The sequence below is a fragment of the Asparagus officinalis genome, chromosome 4 (genome assembly GCF_001876935.1).
Source record: "Asparagus officinalis chromosome 4, Aspof.V1, whole genome shotgun sequence".
NCBI classification, from domain to species: Eukaryota; Viridiplantae; Streptophyta; class Magnoliopsida; order Asparagales; family Asparagaceae; genus Asparagus; species Asparagus officinalis.
Window position 1 is genome coordinate 130,309,565 of NC_033797.1, and position 20,442 is coordinate 130,330,006.

The window sequence follows — 20,442 nt, forward strand, 5'->3', positions numbered from 1 at the left end:
TTTGTTTCGTTGATTTCTTGTGTTTTACGACTTTTCTGATCTTCCGGGACTTGTAGTTTCTCCCGTTTTGTTTACTCATCCGTCGTGTTGACTTGTATGCTCCATGCGAGTTGATTAATGTACGTTGATTGACGCCATCGTGAACTGATTGACGCGCGCACTGATTGACATGCACCAGCTGAATGATGCGTGCGTGTTAACTGACTGTTGGGCGCGTTTGTACGCTTTGAGTTGATTAACGCGTGCGGTCCACTTGACGTTTTCCATTGTGGTGGTTCGTTATCGTGTCATCAACAGTTTGCCGATTCGCTTCATGCGCTTGTCGGCGTCGGATAATCCTCTTTGACTCGGATAACGACGTTCATCGCCTTCTCTTTGTCTTAAGCTATGTACGGACACCTATAGGCATTTTTAGACGCCTACAGGAAGTACCCTGGCGGATGACCCGTCTGCAGTCCAGAGCCATCATACGAGGAACTTATGGTAGGGTTCGGACAAGATTACCATCAGAAGATGAAGAATCAGATTCCTGTTCTGCTGTCGCATCAGATAATACGGTATCCAACGATGGACAACCCCGTGAGTCGCTGATGATAAGCGCGGAACAAGTGGCCAAGATGCTCGAAGAAGCCATGGCTAAACAGCAAGAGAGCTTCAAGCTCGAAATGCAGATGGCCATGCAGAGTATGAGAGAAATGCATGACCAGCAAATCCGAGCGCTAACAAATCAGCAAGGCGAGCCAAGTCGTCATAACCAGATTGATCTGGAAGATGAGGACACAGGCGCGAATGAAGCTCGCAATGCCAATAATCCTCCCGTCAATGCAGGGGGTAGTAACGAGAATGCTGATGATGACTCGGGTGAAAACCTGAAGATTAAAAATCTCGAGAGCAAAATCAATACGTTGATTTCCGCTCAAGAGATGAAGAAGACGGGCATTCCTTGTCCATACCCACGAGAATGGGAATCAATCCCCTATCCGGCGAAGTTCAGTCTGATTAACTTCACGCCGTTTGATGGGAAGGGTTCACCCACTCAGCATTTGATTTATTTCAAATCGCACCTGGGTGTTATCTCTGGTAATAAGCCTCTGATGGTACGGTCCTTCGTTGGCACTCTTTGCGGAGCCGCCTTCGATTGGTATCGTCGCCTCAAGCCAGGAAGCGTGAACAGCTGGGATGACATGGAGACCATGTTCCTCACCAATTTCTTCGATGATGATACCGAGATATCTATCGGATCATTACTCGATGAGAAGCAGAAGGATGGGGAGTTAGTCAACACATTCGTCAAAAGGTTCCGGAATAAGGCGATGAACTGCCGGGACCCGATCACCGAGGAATTCATTCTCCAGACTTCCCACAACAACCTCGCGTTGGACGTGTTGGAGGCAATGGGAACAGCACCGTCTAACACTTGGAAAGGCTTGAAGGTGCGCGGTGAACAAGCCGAACGCTTCCTCCGAAGGAAGAAGGCCGAGAGGAACCGACCGATGGCTAATCCTCCGAACTCAAACTTTGCCTCTCGTGGTAAAGGCAAATCACCTGCAACAGCTGTTGACGCTAACCAGACGTCGCAAAAACAATTCCGAAAACAGCAAAAGACTTCGGGTCCGAGACTCCAAAGAGAGTATTCCTTCAAGGACGAAGATGTTCCAGCCATCTTCGAATCCCTCCTTGGAGGCAACAAGATCAAGCTACCACCTATCACAAACCAGGAGGAAGCTGACAACACTACAGACCCAAAGTATTGTGCATACCACAGGAGGGTCGTTCATCCCACCAAGGATTGTTTTGCTCTCAAGAATAGCATTCAGACCTGCAAGAGGTTAAACTGCTCCCTGCATACTCCAATAGGTATATGAGTCTAAACTGTTTCCCACTTTTGACGGGAAGTTCCTGGAGAATATTACGTTAATATTCTTAAGGATAACCCGGTCAGGTAACTGAGAATAATGTCCGAACCAGCTTTGCAAGAAAGCTGGGGGTGGATAATTCGTGTAACGGGAAGTTCCCAAAAGAATGTTTAGGGATAACCCGATCAATATGAACAAAGTGATGAACACTAAATCTCTCACCGATCAGACTAATTGACGGTGGGACCACCAAATTCGATCAAGTTTAATCCAATCAAACTTACGCTATGTTCGTGCACTCAACACTTTCATAGTTAGAGTCCGGATATAATAAATTTTGATCTGTCACCTGGTCAAACCTTTCTATAGTTAGGACCACCACCAAAATCCCCCTCTCGATTCCTCCAATGAACGAGAGGTCCACAGATCGAGCGATCAAACCTTCCTACAGTTAGGATCGTCTTAAACCTCCCACTTGGTCAAACCTTCTTTAGTTCGGTAATCGAAAAGATTCCAATGAACGAGAGGTCCACTTTCAAATCAAGTGATCAAACCTTCCTACAGTTAGGGTCACCTCAAAACTTCCATTTGGCCAAACCTTCCTATAGTTAGGATCAAAACCATAATTCACTCTCGATAAACGAGAAATCCATCTTTAGTTCGGTAATCAAACCTTCCGACAGTTAGGGTTATTCGAATCTTTTCGATTCTCGGAGTGGAGATCCCACTCTTAGTTTCACCTTTCCGGATTCTGGGGGTGGAGATCCCACCTCGAGTCTCTTTTCCAACTAGAGATAGAATATAAAATTCTTCCTCTTCAGTGTTGGGAGATAGAATATAAAATTCTTCCTCTCCCGCATCGGGTTTGTCTTTGCCCCAAGAAAAGACTCCGTTTTTTTCAAACTCCTAGAATCCGTGCTTCACACGTATAGGAAGTTTATCCCGAATCCTAAGCATGGATAAGTCTGTGCCTAATACGCGCTGCTGGTTTAGTCTTTTTCCGTAGAAAAAAGACACCAGAGTTCGATTCTGGGGTATTTTATCCTGAAACCTAAGTAAGGATAAGTCTGCGCCTAACACGCGCCGCCGGTTAGTTCTTAACCGTTAAAAAGAACACTCGCCCACATATTCAACATTGTGGCAGGTTGTTATTAATAACACCAAAATCCACGCCTTACACGCATGAGGAATTCCATCCTGAATCCTAAGAAAGGATATGCCGACGCCTAATACGCGTCGCCAGATTAGTCTTTTACTGTCCAAAAAGACACCAGAGTTCGATTCTGGGGTATCTTATCCTGAAACCTAAGTAAGGATAAGTCAGCGTCTAATACACGTTGCCGGGTAGCCTGTTCCCGTAACAATGGCGAAGTCTACGTATTCGAAGTCATAGCAACAAAGTCTAAGAGAATTCACTCTCTCAGCACAACGTTACATGCGGAACGGATTTAGACAATTCGTATGCTAGCCCGACTCAAACGGTAGTCGGTAAAGGCTAATCAAATCCGTTGAAGGCTGGGGGTTAGCCAAAAATCCTAAAGTCAACGCCTAACACGCGTCGCCGGGTAGCCTATTCCCGTAACAATGGCGAAGTCTATGTATTCGACATCATAGCACAAAGTCTCGGAGAATTAAATCTCCGAGCATAACGTTACATGCGCAACTGCTTCTTAATACTCCGAAAAGTATACGAGTATAAACTGCTTCTTAATACTCCGAAAAGTATACGAGTATAAACTGCTTCTTAATACTCCGAAAAGTATACGAGTATAAACTGCTTCTTAATACTCCGAAAAGTATACGAGTATAAACTGCTTCTTAATACTCCGAAAAGTATACGAGTATAAACTGCTTCTTAATACTCCGAAAAGTATACGAGTATAAACTGCTTCTTAATACTCCGAAAAGTATACGAGTATAAACTGCTTCTTAATACTCCGAAAAGTATACGAGTATAAACTGCTTCTTAATACTCCGAAAAGTATACGAGTATACGCGTAACCCTAGGTCAACGCCGATCAATGCAGTATAAACTGCTTCTTAATACTCCGAAAAGTATACGAGTATAAACTGCTTCTTAATACTCCAATGAGGTATACGAGTATAAACTATTCCCTATTTTTGGTTGAGAAGTTTCTGGAGAATATTTTTCTTAAGGATAACTCAACAACGCTACGCCGGACAACGCGTCGCAAATAAAGACTCAACGCCGACATTCGAGGGTCAGTTCTATGTTGAACCAACAAACACGAGCTAAAGATTAGAAAATTAGGAATCGACTTCAAATTCGAAATTCCGACAACGGTCAGACAATAAATGCAGCACCGGAAACCTTACAGACATTCGACAAAGCACCGAATAGCCTGAAGGATTGAAGGAATCAAGAACAGAAGCCATTCCAAAGTCCCGTTACACCGACTGAAGGTGGGGACGATCATATCCAAAGTATTCCAGACTCTTCTATAAAAGAACGAGACTGAAATACTTTGGAGGGGGTATCTGTAGGCGTATAAAATTACTTATAGGACCCTTAGCACAGCTCGGTACAGACCGACGAACCATCGGGCGACATATCCAAACACGAGCGTCAGTCCACAACGCCGAAGCCAAGTGACACGCAACGAAGCGGATTAACGAGGCGACGATGTTAACGAATCGCACGCAAGCAACGGAATACATCCACTCGCGTGCGGAATCAAGCCAAGCGTTCGAAGAGTCAACGAGTCATCCAACCAAGGGCAGACTCGAACGAATCACGATCGAATCAAGATCAGTTTCGGACTCGAACTCAGAAGTGGATTTACTACCAAATCAGGAATCGGATCTACTGCCAAATCAAATCAACAAATCAGAGTTTGAATCAACCACGAGACCGGACAAAATGGCACAAAACCACAACACCTAGGGGACTCGGCCAAAACCGAGCCACCTATGGGTGGCTCGGCCAAGACTTGTTCTTCCAGATCTGGTGCTCGGCGATCGTCAACGCCAAATAAGGCAAGAGTTCGAGAGGACCGGATCTCAGATCTACGCAGGCGTACTCCGGATCAAAGCTTGGTCTTTGATCCCGAGAATTAAAGACTACTATTTCCTTGGCGAAATAGTACCCTCGGCTATTATTTCCTTGGCGAAATAATACCCGTCGTACTGCGTAGATCCGACCGGATCTAGATCTTGCGGTGGTCTACGGATAAACCCCGGCGCAGGCAAACAACCCACGCAAGCGAGCGACCGCAAAACAGGAGCTCGTGATTTGTTCGACAAACAAGGATAAAAAGTTGTAATCTTTCTTTTCTTTTATTTGATTTTTATTGTAACCGGATCTTATAAAAAGACCAGATCTTTGTAACTCAAAAAGCTGTTATTTAAGATGACAATGGAATCAACAATGAAGAAAGACACGATTTTTCCCGCGAACACCTTGGTCGACGACGGTGGTGGTTGGGGACGAGGGAGAGAGGGGCTAGGGGTTTCGTTTGAGGAGGAGAAGTGAGAGAACCAACACTCCACATGACTTGCGCCGGCGGTGGGGGCCTTGGTCGGCGTCGGTGATGGTTGGGGATGAGGGAGAGAAGGGCTAGGGTTTTTCGTTTGAGGAGGAGTCGTGAGAGAAGTGAAAGGATCGACTAACTTGTACCTTATATAGGTAGACCAACACTGCACGGGAGTTCAACTCCCATGGAGTTGCAGGAGAAAATTGCCAGAGAATCGATCTCTGACAATTGGGAACTGTAACTCCATGGGAGTTCAACTCCCGTGGAGTTTTTGCCCTTACAACAGACTTCACGGGAATTGAACTCCCGTGAAGTTTGTTGAACGTTAAAAATTTCACGGGAGTTCAACTCTCGTGAAGTTTAAAATTATGGTAAACTTCACGGGAGTTGAACTCCCGTGAAGTTTCGTAAATTTTTTTAAGAAACTGAACCGGTTTCAGCGTCAGGGCTAAAACCAGGTTGGTTTCTACAAATAAGTATAAAATAGGTTAGTTTTTGCAATTAAATGTCTAAAAGGGTTTGTTTTGAAAATTTGTCCACCTAAAAGGGTATTTTTATAAAAAAAAGGCTTTCTTTTTATATCCTAATACCATGTTTGGTTCACAAGTTTTTTCTAGAAGAAGGTTTCTATAAAGTTAAGAGTTTGGAGGTGTTTCATAGAAACCCAAATCCTTTGATTTTGGGTGGATTTGGTGTAAAAAGCAGACATATGCTATTTTATCACTATAAAAAATCGAAACCCTTTCTGATTCTTCCCCTTTATGGATTTCTCCGCAAGAAGAAACCCTAGAATCCTCCTCCCTTTATTATTTTGCTATCTTCAACTAATTTCATCACACCTCTACCCTCTGTTGTTCATGTCTATCACACCTCTCCTAATTTCGACTAGATCTGCAGAATCTGAGCTTTAAAATCAGTTATAGATTTGAATTTAATGATAAGTAGGAATTGGGTTTGTACTTTTTAGGTGCATTTTTACAATGTCTGCTACGTTTGGATCTCGACTTTCACCTGTTGATCTTTGATCTCCTTATTTATAGTTGTACCTTTACAATCCGAGGTATAAATCTTGAATCTAAATTTATTTTTTGTTTTGATGCAATTGGTCATGGATGCACTCGTTCTTTACATGAATTTGTCAAAAATTTCTAAAAACATTAAATTTCTAAAATTATTTATATTATGTTTTTTTAATAAATGATGTTGTGATTTAATTTTGAATGTCTAAAATTAAATTTCTTTTGTATTACATATTTGTGTTCTAGTCGAAAACAGATGCATTGCGTTCTCTACATGAATGAAATTGTAAGAAATGCATGTTGTTTATGATTTTTAGATTTTTGATGTATGTTGTATATGCATTGTTGGAATATTTTTTATGAATTTCAGATTGTAGATTCATGTCTATATGAATCAAAATGAATAAATATTAAGTGATTATAATAGTTGGTATGTAATTGCTTGTTAGATATTTACTAATAGCTTTAAGATTTCATTATCCCCTTATTTTTTTCATATATGAATTACCCAGTTAACAATAGTCAAGTCTTGAATAAATCAAAAAATATATTCATGCCTAATATTAATTTTGCAATGAATGTAGATGCATGATTAGAGGAAGAAGAATTAAGGAGGATATGTGCTAATAAAATTGTTTCTTCCGTGGTTACGATAATAACTTGTCTTTTGAGAATATGTGCTTAACTCAAATTCTAGTCAATCATACGAAGAAATGATGAAGAAAATATATTGTAAAGATGAACACTTTAAACATGTATTGGAAGGTTATAGTGATAGTTGTCGATCTTATATTAAAATGAGACTAATGATAATTTTAAGCTTGAAAAAATAATGAGAGATGATTTCTTAAAAGATACAAGATATGTGCAAGTCGAAGAATAACTCGCTATGTTCGTAAGTACAGTGGGGTCATAAAACTAAAAATAGAGCAATAGGGCTGAGTTTATAAGATCAGGAGAAATAATTAGTAGGTATTTTAATAAAGTCCTACAAGCCATGAATGAGTCACGCGATCACTACATGAAGAAAGCTCCTAATGAAGTTCCTCTCGAGATCGCAAACAATCTAAACTATTTTCCTTACTTTAAGGTAAAAACAAATAAATTCTCTACCTTAAAATTTTAATTAAATAATTACATATATTACTGAATATTTTATAATGCCCTAATGCCACTAGGAAAGAACCCTAGATAATGTCACTAGGAAAAAGCCTAGAGGGGGGTGAATAGGGTTTATGCTAATCTAATCCGATTTTATGCAAAATAAAACTAATTCAACCAACTATTCTTACAAGATAGATATACAATGTGTTATGAACAAGAATAAGCAATATGAACAAATGGATATATTCTAGCAAAGAGATATATGGTGAATTATATGCAAGGATATATAAACTAATACAAGGATAAAATAAATAATCTACAAATGTAATAGAGCAATATGAAGAGTAATACACGAAGGCAATATAAGATATGAATACAAGAATAAGTACGCCAATACAATCACAAACAAAAGATATAATTATGGAGTTCGGTGCCCACGATCTACATCTCTGCTCCTCACCTTGAGGAGGTCTCAACTATCACAACCGGGTTTTCCACTCTCACCTGAATAACGTTTACACCTCATAATATCGGTTTTTAACGCTCATCGATCAACGTTCACAATCTCACAATGTAACTACACTAACTACCACCTCAAGTGTTGGTCTCTAGCCCGTGTCTCACTCAAGTGTTAGGAATTATAACCTTTCTCTAGGCATTACCATCTACCCCACTCCTCTTGGGACGATCTTGTCTCTCACCACACACTCCTCTCGGTGTACTAGTGTATTACAAAGTGAATCTTTACAATTAAAGCACACAAATCAAATGATTATTCTCTAAACAAGGTGAGAACTCAATTAAGCATAACTCAATGTTACAATCTCTCACAACCCCAAATATACTATGAATGCAAATACAATAAGCTCAAGTGGGTGTGTGTAACAAAGAGATTTAATAAATCAAACTAAACTCAATATAAACACTAGCTTTATAAAATGATAATCAAACAATATAAATTCAATGCTAGAAATTGAGTTTAGAAAACTTCTCTATAGATAACAAGAGAGAGGGAGAAAAGTTGAATGCTCAAACACCAAATAGATGATCTCCACTTGCTCTTGTGAAATTCTCTTCACAAACTAAACTTCAAACACCAAATAGATGATCTCCACTTGCTCTTGTGAAATTCTCTTCACAAACTAAACTTGTAAAAACACTCTTAAACAAACAACAAACACCCTTAAACTTGTTTAAATAATTTTCTTAAGTACCTCAGAAGTTATGAGGCATGGGGTATATATAGGATCTCAAGGGGAACCCCAAAAAACAAGAGACCAAGGCCAAAAGACCAAAAAACCCGAAAACAGTACAGCATGGAAATATAATCGTTATGCAGTTATAAGTCTACTTGCGACAGTGATAAGTCGACTTGTAACTAGCCGTTACGGTCAAAAACACAGCTTATAAGTCGACTTCAAGTCGACTTAGAAGACAGTTCAGGTTTTTGGCAGAGTCTGGAATTTTGCGTATCTTATTTCGTAAAATAGATTAAAAATAGTAAATCAATTCTAAAAATATGAAATTTTGAGGGATATTTCTAAACATGTATATAAACAAGTTACAAGAAGAATTTCTGAAATAGAACTTCCCATTTGAGAGAAATAATTTATTTTGTAAACTGGTCAAAAACACATAACTATGCAACACCTTATAAGTCTACTTATAAAAGGTATAAGTCGACTTGCATTGCTTGATAAGTCAACTTAGTAGAGGATAAAATGCCCTTTCTATAGGAGTTCATAAGTTGACTTATCAGGGTTTATAAGTCGACTTATAAACATGCACATGCACTGTTCATACTGAAAATCTAATTTTTAAAGTGCCTTTAAAAATAACAAATAAATTCCACAAATTATAAAACTTTGGGAAATGTCTATAAACATGTTAAAAAAGGAATTTTTAGAATTTCACTTCTCCTTTGTGAAAACTTATCATTTTATAAAAATATCCAAAACATAAAAACATGAGATACTTGAATTTTGATGTTTTGACATAAACCAAGTTTTGGAACTTTATAAAATAATTTTATAGACTTAAAAAAAGATGTAAATTATTGTTATAAAGTCTATAAACAAATTACTCAATATTTTCACAAATTCATATTTATATAAACATGAAAACCAAAAACCATGTAAGTGATTGAGCTTAAAGTATCAACACACATAATATAAACCTAAACTAAATATACCCAAGCTATGATTTTGATCTTCAAGAAGCTCTTCTTGGTAAACTTACGGATGAAGCTTGAACTTGGATCTTCAACTTGAATTGCATTGCTTCACTCCACTATTCTGCCAACCTCCATTGGATATGATCATAAAAGCTTGATTCCATCCATCCTCCAATATATTGTTTATCTACAATGAATATAAAACACAAACACTAGATAAACAATATTAGATATAAATTATTTGTTAAATATCATCAAAACAAAGAGGCTAACAATCTCCCTCTTTTTGACGATGACAAACAATTTATGAAAAGATATATATATGCATGAAGGGAATGAATATACAAATAATAATAATCATGCATATAACCAAAAGGAATATACTCACAATATTTCTCCCCTTTGACAACATCAAAAAGGGGACAAAGGATGAAGAGAACGAAAGCTCCCCCTACATATAAGCATGGATGAGTATAAAACAAATATAGGGATTGCTCCCCCTATCAAAATGCCTCATATGATACATGAACTGAATGTTAAGGCAAAACATGTGAGCAAGCATAAATAAACAAATATGCTAAATTTAACTGACATACAAGAAGACAATGAGAACACATATAGATATGTCATTATGAAGATAGTGTCTCATTATACTAACAAAAAAATCATGTATAAGAATAGATTTATAAAATCAAAAGAAGAGGAACATGAGAATCATGCAAAAAGTTTTCAAATGAAAACAATAGATTTATAAAATCAAAAGAAGAGGAACATGAGAATCATGCAAAAAGTTTTCAAATGAAAACAAATCAACCAAAAGAAATCATAAATCAAAGTTTATATCCAAAAACGATGTTTGATCAATAAAAAAAACTTTCTTTGTAGGACTTGATCAAACCACTCATAGAATATATTATAAAGCATATTTGATTGTGCTATATAATGAATTCAAAGCAACTTGATCAAACCACTCATAGAATATATTATAAAGCATATTTGATTGTGCTATATAATGAATTCAAAGCAACAAATCAAAATAAATTTTTGACAAAAGTATAAAGCATATTTGATTGTGCTATATAATGAATTCAAAGCAACAAATCAAAATAAATTTTTGACAAAAGAAATGCAAGAGAGGCAATAATATATCAAGCTCTTAAACTTGTTCCAACACATATAAGGACTTTTAGTACCCGGTAAACAAGATTTTGGAATAAACACCCAATAAACCCGGGGAGTTATATGAACACAAATCTCTCCTCAAAATCAAAACTAATAATCATGAAAATAAAAGAATTGATCAAAGAAAAATTGTTTCATATTAAAAAAATAAAAACATTTTTCAAAACAAGACATGAAAAATAGAAAATAATAAAATTCTTTGTTTAGAAAGATTTTGGCACCCAAGCATTCTTGGTGCCGGATTAGTTAGGGACATGACCCCTATCATTCAAGCTCAAAACCCTAGGGTTATGAACCCTCTTGGACGCATGTGGTGCACGGACACGGTCATAACAAAAATTACTCAAGTGACCATTCCGATTGTAATAAGTACAATGAAAAGGAAGCATTTGCTCATGTTAACCAAACGGTTATGCACGGGACTCGTTTATAATAATAGGTTTATCTTGGAAATAATTTTGCAAACGAGAAACTCTCCTCAAATCAAAACAAAATTTGGTTAAATGACCAAAACGATCACAAAACTCATATTTGTACACATAAGCATATTTATGATGATCTATATGTATGTGTATATGTGAATGTGATGATGAAGCTTGATGAGACGCACAAAGAGTATTATCATTCTTATGTTTGTGTGCATCATAGCAAAATTTAGCTAAATGGCCTTTACGGTCTAAATAGAGCATTTGTAAACTTTGCTATATATGTGTGCATAATGAGTGGATGATTTAGACTTAGATTTGGCACACATATTCATAAGCTTCTTATGATTATCAATGCATGAAGTTAATGTTGAATCTAAAGATGATATGTTATTTTTGATAAGATTCAACTCAACATTAGGCACGACATCATTGATAATAGAAATAGAGCATGTATGGTTATCAAATTTATTTCTAATGCATTCTACTTCTAGCATGACATCTTTATTTGCATGAGTTAAGCTTGCAATAGATGAGCTCAAATTTTTTATTTCCCAAATTCATCATATTATTATTTTCTTTAAGTATAACATTCTCTTTATCAATGATATTAAATTTGAAACCTAACAACTCATGATCGGATTTTAATTCTACATGCTTGTTTTTAAGATCAATAAAATCATTTTGTAATTTCTTGTAAGCATGCGTTAATCTATCATATGCACAAGCGAGTTCATAAATTGAAAGTTTGCTTTCGGAATCGGAATCGCTTACCACACTAGGGTTATCCCCTGGTGGACGTGTGCATGATGCTCTAATAGATCTTTAAGAGGAAGCCGCCAAAGCTCGTCGGATTGCCTCCAAGTTCTTTTGATTCGCTTCTAAGAATTTCCATAATGTATAAGCGCTATCAAAAGAATCAAGCTTGTTAGACATGGATGAATCAAATGTATTTAATAAAAATTCTAACACAACTTGTTCATAGTAAATATCTTTTTATCATGTTTACTCCACTTGGATTTCTCCAACGTGGGCACAATATAAACATTATCAATAACTTCCCACAAAGTGATATTTTTAGATTGAACAAATATTTTAAATCTAAAACACCATTGAGCATAGGAGAAAGTATTGAAAGAAGGAGCAACATTTATATCATAGCCTAAATAAGATGCAACATGCATATCCATCATTATAAATATATGCAAGCAAGATTAAAATAAAATTAAAACAAGATTAGCAATATAAGATAACTTGGATTTTTAACTCAAGACGATTAAGCCTTAAATCAAAGAGCACCAAGCTCTGATACCAATTAAAAATACCCTAATGTCACTAGGAAAGAACCCTAGAAGGGGTGAATAGGGTATATGCTAATCTAATCCGATTTTATGCTAAATAAAACTAATTCAACCAATTATTCTTACAAGATAGATATACAATGTGTTATGAGCAAGAATAAGCAATATGAACAAATGGATATATTCTAGCAAAGAGATATATGGTGAATTATATGCAAGGATATATAAACTAAAACAAGGGTAAAATAAATAATCTACAAATGTAATAGAGCAATATGAAGAGTAATACACGAAGGCGATATAAGATATGAATACAAGAATAAGTACGCCAATACAATCACAAACAAAAGATATAATCACGGAGTTCGGTGCCCACGATCTACGTCTCTGCTCCTCACCTTGAGGAGGTCTCAACTATCACAACCGGGTTTTTCACTCTCACCCGAATAACGTTTACACCTCACAATATCGGTTTTTAACGCTCATCGATCAACGTTAACAATCTCACAATATAACTACACTAACTATCACCTCAAGTGTTGGTCTTTAGCCCGTGTCTCACTCAAGTGTTAGGAATTATAACCTTTCTCTAGGCATTATCACCTACCCCACTCCTCTTGGGACGATCTTGTCTCTCACCACACACTCCTCTCGGTGTACTAGTGTATTACAAAGTGAATCTTTACAATTAAAGCACACAAATCAAATGATTGTTCTCTAAACAAGGTGAGAACTCAATTAAGCATAACTCAATGTTACAATCTCTCACAACCCTAAATATACTATGAATGCAAATACAATAAGCTCAAGTGGGTGTGTGTAACAAAGAGATTTAATAAATCAAACTAAACTCAATATAAACACTAGCTTAATAAAATGATAACCAAACAATATAAATTCAATGCTAGAAATTGAGTTTAGAAAACTTCTCTATAGATAACAAGAGAGAGGGAGAAAAGTTGAATGCTCAAATACCAAATAGATTATCTCCACTTGCTCTTGTGAAATTCTCTTCACAAACTAAACTTGTAAAAACACTCTTAAACAAACAACAAACACCCTTAAACTTGTTTAAACAATTTTCTTAAGTACCTCAGAAGTTATGAGGCATGGGGTATATATAGGATCTCAAGGGGAACCCCAAAAACCAAGAGACCAAGGCCAAAAGACCAAAAAACCCGAAAACAGTACAGCATGGAAATATAGCCGTTATGTAGTTATAAGTTGACTTGCGACAGTGATAAGTCGACTTGTAACTAGCCGTTACGGTCAAAAACACAGCTTATAAGTCGACTTCACTTGCGACAGTGATAAGTCGACTTGTAACTAGCCGTTACGGTCAAAAACACAGCTTATAAGTCGACTTCAAGTCGACTTAGAAGACAGTTCAGGTTTTTGGCAGAGTCTGGAATTTTGCGTATCTTATTTTGTAAAATAGATTAAAAATAGTAAATCAATTCTAAAAATTTTGAGAGATGTTTCTAAACATGTATATAAACAAGTTACAAGAAGAATTTCTGAAATATCACTTCCTATTTGAGAGAAATAATTTATTTTGTAAACTCGTCAAAAATACATAATTGTGCAACACTTCATAAGTCTACTTATAAAAGATATAAGTCGACTTGATATAAGTCAACTTGCTATAAGTCGACTTGCATTGCTTGATAAGTTGACTTAGCAGAGGATAAAATGCACTTTCTAGAGGAGTTCATAAGTCGACTTATAAACATGCACTGTTCATGCTGAAAATCTAATTTTTAAAGTGCCTTTAAAAATAACAAATAAATTCTAAAAATTATAAAACTTGTGAAAATGTCTATAAACATGTTAATGAACATGTTACAAAAGGATTTTTTGGAATTTCACTTCTTATTTGTGAAAACTTATCATTTTACAAAAATATCCAAAACATGAAGACATGAGATACTTGAATTTTGATATTTTGACATAAATCAAGTTTTAAAGCTTTATAAAATAATTTTATAGATTTAAAGAAAGATGTAAACTATTGTTATGAAGTCTATAAACAAATTACTCAATATTTTCACAAATTCATATTTATATAAATATGAAAACCAAAAACCAAAACGTGTATATATATATATATAACTGTATATATATAAGAAACCAAAACTTATATTTGTGTAAGTGATTGAGATTAAAGTATCAACACACATAATATAAACCTAAACTAAATATACCCAAGCTATGATCTTGATCTTCAATAAACTCTTCTTGGTAAACTTGCGGATGGAGCTTGAACTTGGATCTTCAACTTTAATTGCATTGCTTCAACCACTATTCCGCCAACCTCCATTTGATATGATCGTTATGGTGCAATTCCATCCAACCTCCAACATATTATTTGCCTAGAATAAATACAAAATACAAATACTAGACAAACATAATTAGTGGTAACTTGTTTGTTAAACATCATCAAAACAAAACAACCCAACAATCTCCCCCTTTTTGATGATGACAAACAATTTACAAAAAGATATATATGTATGAAAGGAAAAGAATATACAAATAATAATTATCATGCATATAAATAAAAAGAATATACTCATAATATTTCTCCCCCTTTGACAACATCAAAAAGGGAAAAATAAAAGAATGAAGAGAGCGAAAGCTCCGCCTACAAATAAGCATGGTGAGTATAAAATAAGTATAGGAGTTACTCCCCCTATCAAAATATCATATAGAATATATACAATAAAAAATCATGGCAAATATGTGAGTAAGCATAAATGAAAAATATGCTAAATATCACCCACAAACAAGAGGACAATGAGAACACATATAGGTATGCCATTGAAAAAATGGTGTCTCAAAACGCAAGCCAAAAATCCATGTATAAAAATATTAGATTTTATGAAATCAAAAGAAAGAAGAACTTGTGTATCATGAAAAAAGTTTTCAAATGAAAACAAATCACTCAAATGAAATCATAAATCACAAGTAAATCACATAAGAAAGAAATCAATATCAAAATGGCAAGAGAGGCAACCATATCAAGCTCTTAAGCTTGTTTCAACCCATGTAAACATTTTAGCATCCGGTAAATATAATTTGGGAAATAAACACCCAATAAACCCGGAGGGTTATAAACACAAACCTCTCATCAAAATTGAAACTAATAATCATGAAAACAAAATAATTGATCAAAGAAAAATTGTTTTCATATTCAAAAATTTTAAAGTATAAATTTCAAAACGAAGAAAAAAAAATAAAAACACTAAAATTCTTGGTTTAAAAATCAAATATGTTTTGGTACCTAAGTACTTGTGGTACCAAAAGATTTAGAGACATGACCCCTATCTTTTAAGCTCAAAGCCCTTGGGTTATGAACCCATTTGGGCGCATTTGGTGCACTAATACGGTCAAAACAAAAATTACTCAAATGACCATTCCGATTGCAATAAGTACAATGAAAATGAAGCATTTGCTTATGTTGACCAAACAGTTGTGCACGGGAATCATTTGCAAACATTGATGGTCTTTTAAATTCTTTTTGCAAATGAGAAACATTATCAACCAAAGGTGATCTTATTGGAACGTTTTGTAAAAAGGAAGATTTTTACAAATTAAAACAAAATTTTGCAAGATGTCCAAACCTACCACAAACATCACACTTATAAACATGTGGTCTACTAGAAACATTTGGCAAACTAGATTTTCTTTTCAAATCAAAACAATATTTGGCCAAATGACCAAAACGATCATAATAATCACATTTAAACACATGAGCATGCTTATGATGAACTTTATGAGTGTGTGTATGTACATGTGTGTGTGATGAAAAAGCCTTATGAGATGCACAAGAAGCATTGATATGAACCTTAGTGGGTTTATGTGCATCATAGCAAAATTTAGCTAAATGGCCTTTTTCGGCCGCAAATTGAACACTTGTAAACTTTGCTATATATGTGTGCATAATGAGTGGATGATTTTGCACCGCAAATTGAACACTTGTAAACTTTGCTATATATGTGTGCATAATGAGTGGATGATTTTGCATTAGACTTGGCACACATTTGCTATATATGTGTGCATAATGAGTGGATGATTTTGCATTAGACTTGGCACACATATCCACAAGTTTTTTATGATTAATAATGTATGTTTTCAAAGTTGAATCTAAAGATGAAATGCGTTTATTCACAAGATTCAAATCTTCATTATTAGGTACATATGTATTTTTATTAGAAGTAGAACACAAATAGTCATTTATAAAAGAAGCAGTATCATTTTTTATGTTATCTACTTCTAACATGGCATTATCTTTTTCATGAGATAAGCTAGTTATAGATGTGGCTAATTTTTCATTTTCTAAAATTAACATGTCATTGTTTTCTTTAAGCATGATATTTTCTTTTGCAATGACTACCAATTTGACACTAGCTCCTCATGATCAGATTTTAATGCAACATGCTTGCTTTTTAAATTTACATAATTATGATACAATTTGTTATAGGCATGTAATAATTTTTCACTAGCACAAGCAAGTTCATCACTAGATAAATCATTAATTGGTTCGAACTCCCAAACCTCACTAGGGCTATCGCCTAGTGCCCATGTGCATGATGCTCCACATGAACTTGAAGAAAAATCCTCCAAAGCTTGTCGGATTCCCTTCAAGATCCCTTAATGTGCTTCAATAAATTTTCACAAAGTGTAAACACTATCAAAATAAACAAATTTGTTAGAAAAGGATGAGTCAAAAGCATTAAGCAAATATTCTAACAAAAGCTTGTTCATATTAAACATTCTTTTATCATTTTTACTCTACTTGGATTTTTCCAAAGTGGGTACTGTTTTCGGGGAAAGTTGCTGTTTTCATTGCTTTTGAATCTGTTACAACTTCAAGCGTTACAACAAGAATCGATAAAAAGTTGGTTTTCTTATAAGACCTCCTCGTGCAACAAAACAAAGATTACAACTTTATCGAAAATAAACACGAGATCCCGTTTTGGTGCGGTCTCGCTTGCGTGGGTCTTTAGCCTGTGACGGGGACGTCAATATCCGTGGACCACCGGGGCAATCAAATCTGATCCGGATAAATCGGACAGAGCTTCGTCGATCCGCGTGAGATCTAGAAACTTCTAATCCAGAAATATCGGACAGAACTTCGTCGATCCGCGTGAGATCTAGAAGCTATAAGCGTATACCTCGGCTAAAGCGAGGTATTAGCTCTTCTTAGTATTAACGCTAAAGGCTAATACTAAGGAAGGATGAGAACGGGTGATGAAGGCTGATTTAGACCTCTCCTCCTCGGTTGAAGTGCTCGATCAGTGTTTGCTGCAGCAGGGCTTCGCCGAGGCTCTCCAAAAATCCAGATCATTCCAAATGAGGTAAGGGGGTCCTATTTATAGGAAAACAAGAGGGGGGCGTCCGCACAGATCTAGGACACCCCAGGGGTGTCCGCACAGATCTGGGACACCCTTGGGGTGTCTCCAAAAATCCGAGACACCCCTAGGGTGTCTCGGAAATTCCGAGACACCCCTGGGGGTGTTTCGGAACTCTGAGACGTCCATAGGTGTATTTGATCGTTTTCCCCGTAGATTCTTCGTCCGAACTCGGATTTGAGTGATTCCAAGTGCGTTGGATGCTTGACGAAGAGTTCGATCCGCTCTGGTGATTGGATTATCTGTAGAGTGGTCGAGGCGCGATAAAGTTGTAATCTTTGTTTTGTTGCACGAGAAGGTCTTATAAAAAGACCGACTTTTTATCGATTCTTGTTGTAACGCTTGAAGTTGTAACAGATTCAAAAGCAATGAAAACAGCAACTTTCCCCGAAAACAAACTGGCGACCACAGTGGGAGCCAACGGCATCGCTACCGATATCGTCGTGACGCAACCGGCATTCAAGATCCGGGTGAATAAAGAGATCGAATACGAATTCGATCAACAGAAGTTCGAAGAGTACCTCTCTTCCTCCTCCTCCAGATCCACCTCTCCAAGCAGGCGCAGGAAATCCTCCTCCTCCAGAGTCGTTCGCGGGACCCTTAGCTCAAAGACCCAAGAACCCCTTGCCGTCGCTGCACTCGCACCACGTGGCGTCTCCGCGTCGCCCAACGTGGTCGAGATCGCAGATCTGGGCATCTCCTCCGCCAAGAAGATGGCTAATGAAGGCGCTCCAGCAGTATCAAAGAGAACCCGCCAAAGACGGCGTCAACAACTTGCTCGTCAAATGGCCAAGGCTTTGGAGCCTATGGACGGGGTTCGCTACAACGAAGATCTCAAATCGAGACAGCGCCTGGAGCAACAACGGTATGTAACCAACTCCTCCTCCCTGGCAGAAACGAACAAGTGGGTTCGTGTCACGAGGACTCGTTCCACCCTCGAAGAGAGAATCAAGAAGCGCCGCGCACTGCTCGCGCATGCCCGAGCTCTCTTACAGAAAGCAGAGGAGATGCAGAAAGAAGAGGCAGTCAAGACTCCGCCAAAACTCAAGCAAGTATGGAGGCTAAAGGCGAAACCAACACCTAAGCCAAGAGTTGAAGATGTTGCTGCCCAATCTTCACCAAATCCAAGTCCCATTCCCCTTACCCCGGCACCTCCGGTGGGGTTAGGTATGAGCACGGATCCTTCAACATCCAGAGTTCCTGTGAAAGGTCGCCTCGGTCCCTTACCAGGGAATCGAGGTAAAGTACCTATCCAAGAGCGATTGGGTCCGTTGAAAGGTCCCCTAATGATAAACCCGACTGGGGGTCGTTCTAACTCCCCCCAGGAAAATATCAAAGGGAAAATCCCTATTGCCGACCGCATCGGGTTGCGTGTCGAAGTTCAAGAGCCCGTTAAGTTTTTACGTTCACAAAAGCGTAGACTGGAACGAGCGACTCTTGAGAACGCTAATAAAGCGTCATATTCGACTGATAATGATAATATTATGTCTGGAAAATCATGTCAACACTCTATAGGTTGCTCCAGTTATCAAACTGATGAGTTGTACTATAGAGCTGGGGGTGCGAATAAGTCTTGGAAGCGAAACGCACGAGACACGGAGCCTCACTGTCTGTGAGGGCGGTGTTGTCAGAATGCTGCTGTTTTAAAGCCCCAAGGAGAGTTTCGGTGTTCGAGAGAATTTCCACCGCAACGCCTGAATCCAAGCCTAGGCGTTACCGACGAAGAAGAAAGATGGTCAAAGACGGAGAATTCCCGAAGGTCACCATCAACATGGCCAGCAAAGGAGCATCAACAGGGGACAATCCCGAGTCGATCCCGCTAGTGCCCTGGTATTTAACCCATCTGCAGTCCGGAACCATTACACGAGGGACTTATAGTAGGGTTCGGACGAGACTACCGTCAGAAGACGAAGGATCAGATGCCGGCTCTACAATTGCATCGGACAACACGGTATCTAGCGAGGAACAACCCCGCGAAGTACTCATGATCAGCGCCAAACAAATGAACAAGATGCTTGAAGATGCCCTAGCTCGGCAGAAAGAAGCTTTCAAATTCGAGATGGAGATGGCCATGTAGCAGATGAGAGAGCTGCATGACCAGCAAATCGCGGCTCTGACAACTCATCAAGAGGAGCCCACTCGACCCAATCATCAGAACCAAGAAGAGAATGAACGGGAAGGGAATAATGTCATTATTCCCCCTGTCAACAACGACAATGGAAGTGGTCCGGTAGATGATAATGCCAAAGAAGACCACATTACCTCTCCCCAAAGCCACTCGAAGACAGATACGAGTGAAGACAAGAAGATGAAGGATTTGGAGAGCAAAATCAACGCGTTGATGAACGCTCAAGAGGTAAAAAGGTCCGGCATACCATGTCCATATCCAAGGGAGTGGGAATCAATTCCATATCCGGCAAAGTTCAATTTAATCAACTTTACGCCGTTTGATGGAAAGGGTTCCCCTACCCAACATT